The sequence below is a fragment of the Cherax quadricarinatus genome, chromosome 30 (assembly GCF_038502225.1).
Source record: "Cherax quadricarinatus isolate ZL_2023a chromosome 30, ASM3850222v1, whole genome shotgun sequence".
Taxonomy (NCBI): Eukaryota; Metazoa; Arthropoda; class Malacostraca; order Decapoda; family Parastacidae; genus Cherax; species Cherax quadricarinatus.
The window spans coordinates 26,529,878-26,536,198 of NC_091321.1; the positions used below are offsets into that span (position 1 = coordinate 26,529,878).

At 42.5% G+C, this 6,321-nt stretch overlaps 1 non-coding gene across 1 annotated transcript; it reads right to left on the reverse strand.

Annotated features, from left to right (window-relative positions):
- Positions 1 to 4,782: 4,782 nt before the first annotated feature.
- Positions 4,783 to 4,856, reverse strand: TRNAN-GUU (transfer RNA asparagine (anticodon GUU)). The gene has a single exon. It is a non-coding gene; the product is annotated as a tRNA-Asn (tRNA).
- Between the last annotated feature and the right edge of the window lie 1,465 nt (positions 4,857 to 6,321).

Here is a 6,321-nt window from a genome sequence, read left to right on the forward strand (position 1 = left end):
TCATGGTCAGTGGTGGTGTCCTGTCTCAGTGGTGATGGTTAATGGTAATGTCCTCTCTCAGTGGTCATGGTCAATGGTGGTGTCCTGTCTCAGTGGTCATGATCAGTGGTGGTGTCCTCTCTCAGTGGTAATGGTCAGTGGGGTGTCCTGTCTTAGTGGTCATGGTCAGTGGTATTGTCCTGTCTCAGTGGTCATGGTCAGTGGTTGTGTCCTCTCTCAGTGGTAATGGTCAGTGGGGGGTGTCCTTTCTCACTGGTAATGGTCAGTGGGGGTGTCCTGTCTCAGTGGTCATGGTCAATGGTGGTGTCCTCTCTCAGTGGTCATGGTCAATGGTGGTGTCCTCTCTCAGTGGTCATGGTCAATGGTGGTGTCCTCTCTCAGTGGTCATGGTCAATGGTGGTGTCCTCTCTCAGTGGTTATTTTACACTCTGAGAGATAACCCTCGGCATACACCTAGAGTTTACTTCAAGCTACACCATTAACTCGCTGGCGTGAACAATGACTTCAGTGCAAGTATATATATATATATATATATATAAGAGGGGAATGTATGAGAGTATAGTTTTACCAACGCTCTTATATGGGTGTGAAGCGTGGGTGATGAATGTTGCAGCGAGGAGAAGGCTGGAGGCAGTGGAGATGTCATGTCTGAGGGTAATGTGTGGTGTGAATATAATGCAGAGAATTCGTAGTTTGGAAGTTAGGAGGAGGTGCGGGATTACCAAAACTGTTGTCCAGAGGGCTGAGGAAGGGTTGTTGAGGTGGTTCGGACATGTAGAGAGAATGGAGCGAAACAGAATGACTTCAAGAGTGTATCAGTCTGTAGTGGAAGGAAGGCGGGGTAGGGGTCGGCCTAGGAAGGGTTGGAGGGAGGGGGTAAAGGAGGTTTTGTGTGCGAGGGGCTTGGACTTCCAGCAGGCATGCGTGAGCGTGTTTGATAGGAGTGAATGGAGACAAATGGTTTTTAATACTTGACGTGCTGTTGGAGTGTGAGCAAAGTAACATTTATGAAGGGATTCAGGGAAACCGGCAGGCCGGACTTGAGTCCTGGAGATGGGAAGTGCAGTGCCTGCACTCTGAAGGAGGGGTGTTAATGTTGCAGTTTAAAAACTGTAGTGTAAAGCACCCTTCTGGCAAGACAGTGATGGAGTGAATGATGGTGAAAGTTTTTCTTTTTCGGGCCACCCTGCCTTGGTGGGAATCGGCCAGTGTGATAATAAAATAATAATATATTATATATATATTATATATATATATATATATATATATATATATATATATATATATATATATTATGGAAAACTGGAGGAGATAATAACTAGAACAGAGTATACTACTGACTCCGGCCATACAATAGAGCGGAAAAATAATGTAAGGGACCTGGGAGTAGTAATGTCTGAGGATCTCACTTTCAAGGATCACAACAGTGCCACGATCGCACGTGCAAAGAAAATGATAGGATGGATAATGAGAACTTTCAAAACGAGAGATGCCAAGCCCATGATGATCCTTTTCAAATCACTGGTTCTCTCTAGGCTGGAATACTGCTGTACATTAACATCTCCATTCAAAGCAGGTGAAATCGCAGATCTAGAGAGTGTACAGAGATCCTTTACTGCACGTATAAGTTCTGTCAAGCACCTTAACTACTGGGAACGCTTGGAAGCACTTGACTTGTACTCGTTGGAACGCAGGAGGGAGAGTTATATCATAATCTACACTTGGAAAATCTTGGAAGGAATGGTCCCAAATCTGCACACAGAAATCACTCCCTACGAAAGTAAAAGAGTGGGCAGGAGATGCAAAATGCCGCCAATAAAAAGTAGGGGCGCCATTGGTACACTAAGAGAAAACACTATAAGTGTCCGGGGCCCAAGACTGTTCAACAGCCTCCCATCAAGCATTAGGGGAATTGCCAATAAACCCCTGGCTGCCTTCAAGAGAGAGCTGGACAGATACCTAAAGTCAGTGCCGGATCAGCCGGGCTGTGGCTCGTACGTCGGACTGCGTGCGGCCAGCAGTAACAGCCTAGTTGATCAGGCCCTGATCCATCGGGAGGCCTGGTCATGGACCGGGCCGCGGGGGCGTTGATCCCCGGAATAACCTCCAGGTAACCTCCAGGTATATATCTATATATATATATATATATATATATATATATATATATATATATATATATATATATATATGTGTGTGTGTGTGTGTGTGTGTGTGTGTGTGTGTGTGTGTGTGTGTGTGTGTGTGTGTGTGTGTGTGTGTGTGTGTGTGTGTGTGTGTGTGTATGTATATACATATAATATTTTCATTGCCTTGTGTTGCTACTTTAATCAATATTTAACACGAATTATATTCTCTCGTCACTTCTCCCTCACATACAGTAATAAAAACTTACAATGCATATTCACTTAGTAATTTTTCCACGATGTATTTCTTTATTAACTTCAATAATGTACTCGTTTACTGCCAATTACATTAAATTTATTTATTGACTCTTGTGATCAACTTTTTTTTTCAATGACTTCTGTTATGAATATATTAAGCGACTTTTGCATTACAATTTTGCATTTCACTTATTTACATACGTTACAAAGCAGGCCGTTATACACTTACTTACGTAAATGACTTTATACACCAAATTAACGTGTTATGTTGTGAAGTTTGTTCTTGAAGGTTGATAGGAAAATTTCTCCCAGGGTAGAGCATAACCCCCATCTTATTACAGCATAACTCCTTCTTATTGCAGCATATCTCCCTCTTATTGCAGCATATCTCCCTCTTACTGAAGCATATTTCCTTCTTATTACAGGATAACTTCCTCTTATTGCAGCATATCTCCCTTTACTGCAGCCTAATTCCATCTTATTACAGCATAACTCCTTCTTATTGCAGCATATCTCCCTCTTATTGCAGCTTAATTCCCTCTAATTACAGCATAACTCCTTATTGCAGCATAGTTCCCTCTTACTACAGCATAACTCCCTCTTACTGCAGCATCTCTCAAATTAATTGCAGCATAACTCCCTCTTATTGTAGCATAACTCCCTCTTATTGTAGCATAACTCCCTCTTATTGTAGCATAATTCCCTCTTATTGTAGCATAACTCCCTCTTATTGTAGCATAACTCCCTCTTATTGTTGTATAATTCCCTCTTATTGTAGCATAATTCCCTCTTATTGTAGCATAACTCCCTCTTATTGTAGCATAATTCCCTCTTATTGTAGCATAATTCCCTCTTATTGTAGCATAACTCCCTCTCATTGTAGTATTACTGCCTCTTATTGTACCATAACTCCCTCTTATTGTAGCATTACTGCCTCTTGTTGTAGCATAACCCCCTCTTATTGTAGCATTACTGCCTCTTGTTGTAGCATAACCCCCTATTATTGTAGTATTACTGCCTCTTATTGTACCATAACTCCCTCTTATTGTAGTATTACTGCCTCTTATTGTACCATAACTCCCTCTTATTGTAGCATTACTGCCTCTTATTGTAGCATTACTGCCTCTTATTGTAGCATTACTGCCTCTTGTTGTAGCATAACCCCCTCTTATTGTAGCATTACTGCCTCTTGTTGTAGCATAACCCCCTCTTATTGTAGCATTACTGCCTCTTGTTGTAGCATAACCCCCTCTTATTGTAGTATTACTGCCTCTTGTTGTAGCATAACCCCCTCTTATTGTAGCATTACTGCCTCTTGTTGTAGCATAACCCCCTCTTATTGTAGCATTACTGCCTCTTATTGTAGCATTACTGCCTCTTATTGTAGCATTACTGCCTCTTGTTGTAGCATAACCCCCTCTTATTGTAGCATTACTGCCTCTTGTTGTAGCATAACCCCCTCTTATTGTAGCATTACTGCCTCTTGTTGTAGCATAACCCCCTCTTATTGTAGCATTACTGTCTCTTGTTGTAGCATAACTCCCTCTTATTATTGCATAACTTCCTCTTATTGCAGTATAACTCTTATTTTAGCATAACTTTCTCTTGTTGCGGTATAACTCGTATTTATTGTAGTATAACTCCATCTTATTGTAGTATATCTCCACATTATTGCTGTATAACTACCTCTTATTGTAATATAACTTCCTCTTGTTGTAGCATAATTCCTTGTAGTATAACTCCCTCTGTAAGACTGAATCCCTGGTTGCTATCACCTTGCCATCCAACACTGACTCAAGCCTTCCTAGCCAGGTTCACAAACCCAGCACCTGTGGTCTGGTCTGGAGAACCATAGAAAACAGGTTCCTGATCTCATAATACTACGAGAGTCGTTGCCACCACCACGATTGTTCACAGGAGTGTTGGACACCGCTAGCCACGTAATATGCTCCCGTTTCGTAAGGAAAGGCTTACCCTAAACCTTAACAGTTTCAAATTACGGAAGGGAAGGAAAATGAATATATACACTATCTCTTGTCGTTATATTACACAAAAATACCAGATTAGCAACGACATAAATATACACTTCACAAAGGAATACGTCAGGATAACCATAATGAATGAAACACTGGGAGATATATGACTACAATTCTCTTGACAACAACTGGCCTAGAATGCTTATAGGGAGGAAATTCCGAAGTGGATACTAACTACCCAACTCGTCCGACAGCGTCCGTACTGTAGTTGTGAGTAGCAGCAATGAAGGGGAGTAACAAACTCTCAGGTAGGGAGAGAGCGGGTAAGTGGGACTAGGCAAAAAATAGCGCTGGAGAGCAATGTGGTCTGTCATAGGAACACCCAGTATTTAAATAAAAAAAATCATAACAAATATGAAAACCTTCGCCCCCGGGTGGGCTCGAACCACCAACCTTTCGGTTAACAGCCGAACGCGCTAACCAATTGTGCCACGGAGGCTCGGTGTCTGCAGTAAACTGAAGACATACGAATATAGCCCTTGATGGCGAAGATGAGAGTATCAGCAGTCAGGCTGAGGACAGCTGTCAGGCGCAAGAGTTTGGGAAGAGTTCAGTTTATTGTAGTTTTTGGAATGACCCCTTCTTGAGTTTTCCAATCAATTCTTTTGGTAGATAAGTTATGTTGGCATAGTTGTCGAAGTCATCGATGAATTGTTCCACGAAATCTTATACTTGCTGTTACGTGAAGATGTACGAGGGCAACATAAGTACCTTAACAGTTGCACAGCAGAGTCGAGAGTGAAGTTTCTTGGTGTTAGTAAGTAAGTAAGTAAGTTTATTCAGGTATACACAAATACAGTTACATAGAATTATCATACATAGCAGCATATGTGTAGAGAACCTAGGATAACCCAAAAAAGTCAGACAGAGTGACTTATTTCCATTGGGGTCCTTGCTCATGTTCGTAGGTGTTGTGTAGAACTGCAGATTTTTCCAGGTGAGGCCGAGGGTGTGGTCATCGACTTCATCTTCTGCTGAGACTTTGACCTCCTGATTTTCTGGAAGTGGCTCAGTAGTGACAGGAGCCATGACTGCATCACGGAGTTATACCGGAGGGTGGAGTGGTGGAGGGCGTTACTGCATTTACGATGTCAGTACTAGAGCTATCATTGTTGATAATCTTGAGTGTTTGTGTAAGGAAGACGTCAGGAAATGTCTTCTCAGGTAGTTTGTCAGCACCGTTGAAGAGACCAGTGCTGGAGCCCTTTTAGAGATGGGCATATACGAAGCAAGTGAGGATTTTTTTTTTTTTGTAGATTCCATCTTGAAAGAGTGATGATGGATCCATGGTCATGGAGGTTAAGATAGGTTGTTGGGCTGCTTATAGTATTTTCTAGGTGTTGGTCTAGATGCGTGTGATGGCTTCATAGGTCGGTGCCTATGTGGAGCTAAGTTTCTTTTGTTTCTCAAGTTTCTGGTTTATGATTTCCTTCCTGAAAGGGCACTTGGCTGCAAGAGTTCGATAATCACTCATGGAGTTGAGATATTTCATTCATTGGACAGCCTTTAGCGAAGTGTGTATAAGAGTAGCAGTTCCAGCAGTGAGTGATATTGTGGCAGCGATTCAGTTCGATGTTCCCAGGAGAGTCGAAGACCGTCGTTGAATGCTCAAGAGGCAAAATATATCTCTATATGGCTGATCATATTAATAGTAGTCCAGTCGTTTTGAGCTACGATGAATTGCTTCAGTTCGCTGGTGGATATTCTAGTGATGTCTTCAAGCTGGCACTGGACAAGCACCTAAAGTCGGTTCCTGACCAGCCGGGCTGTGGCTCGTACGTTGGTTTGCGTGCAGCCAGCAGTAACAGCCTGGTTGATCAGGCTCTGATCCACCAGGAGGCCTGGTCACAGACCAGGGGGCGTTGACCCCCGGAACTCTCTCCAAGTAAACTCCAGGTAATCTA